This window comes from Bison bison, unplaced genomic scaffold (genome assembly GCF_000754665.1).
Source record: "Bison bison bison isolate TAMUID 2011002044 unplaced genomic scaffold, Bison_UMD1.0 scf7180017864332, whole genome shotgun sequence".
Lineage (NCBI taxonomy): Eukaryota > Metazoa > Chordata > Mammalia > Artiodactyla > Bovidae > Bison > Bison bison.
In genome coordinates this window covers 901427-903076 of record NW_011494904.1, presented here as the reverse complement: position 1 = coordinate 903076, position 1650 = coordinate 901427, and positions in this window count along the sequence as shown.

The window sequence follows — 1650 nt, the reverse complement described above, 5'->3', positions numbered from 1 at the left end:
CCCCTGGAGAAGGGAAAGGCTACCCACTCCAGTATTCCAGCCTGGAGAAGTCCACGGACTGTATAGTCCATGGGGTTGCAAAGAGTCGGACATGACTGAATGACTTTGCTTCACTTAACTTGAAAATTCACTTAGATTAAGGGCATAAATCAGATAGAATCTGTTATACATTAGGCTTGATGAAACTGGAAAATTAATCTCATGGAAGCAGGGATTTTTTTAAGTTTTTATGAAAAACTTTGAAATCCTTATATAGTCTTGACCTTTTACTCAGTAGTATCCACATTTTATGTTAACAAGGCACATTTACTTTCATAAATAACAGATCTTGGGGGACTCCTACTATAGCAAGACATTAAGTGGCACTGGCTAGCCCACTCAATATAAACCCTGATCAAATGAAACAATATATGAAGCAACTATTTTATACTTTCAACAGGAGCCAACCCAGGACTGTGACCTCTGAGAGGAAAGAAACACCAAGTGAACCCCATAATCACCATTGCTATTTCTAGGAGGCAGTCTACAGATTATAAAAAAGGAAGGCAGATCCCAATCAGAGCATAATGGTCTTCCTGAATTTAGAAGGCAGAAATTTAAATTTGGAACCACTAAATGGGTTGAAGTTTATACAAACAAGTATCCTAGCAAAGGAGCTGTGCAAAGAAAGAAATAAGCCAAGAAATCGTTTTAAAGTTTTTCACCAAATATTAAGCTGCGGCTGCACAGGACAAGCTGGGGAACTGTGAAAGGAAATATAAACTGTGGAGGACACGTATTTCTGAGAGCGTTAGGACTTGTGACTAGCTAGACCGTTGCTACAGAGAAGGCAATGGCAACCCACTTCAGTACTCCTGCCTGGAAAATCCCATGGACGGGGGAGCCTTGTGGGCTGCCATCTATGGTGTCACACAGAGTCGGACACGACTGAAGCAACTTAGCAGCAGCAGCAGCAGCAGCGGACCCTTGCTAAGCACCATGGCATTCAATGCAGATCTCTGGAAGTTTATATATTAGGAGTAGGGCAACTCTAGACTTGGAACAAAAATAACACAAACCGACCCTAATAATCAAACTGATCCACTATTCAATTTATTTTCTGCCAAAGGAACGCTTTATGCTTTTAAAATTTGTGTTTATTTTAATTGGAGGATAATTGCTTTACAAAGTTGTGTTGTTTCTGTGATACATCAGCATGAAACAGCCATAGGCATACATATGTCTTCTCTCTCTTGAACCTCCCTCCCATCTCCCACACCATTCCAACCCTTTAGGTTGTCACAGAGCACTGGGATGAGCTCCCTGCATCATACAACAAATTTCCACTGTCTCTCTATTTTATATATGGTAATGTACATATTTCAGTGCTACTCTCTCAATTTGTCCCACTCTCTCCTTCCCCCACTGTATCCACAAATACGTTCTCTATGTCTGCATCTCTACTGCTACAAATAGATTCACTGATACCATTTTTCTAGATTTGGTATATATGTGTTATCTGTATGCAGGTCAGGAAGCAATAGTTAGAACTGCACATGGAACAACAGACTGGTTCCAAATAGGAAAAGGAGTACCTCAAGGCAGTATATTGTCACCCTGCTTATTTAACTTATATGCAGAGTACCTGATGAGAAACGCTGGACTGGAAGA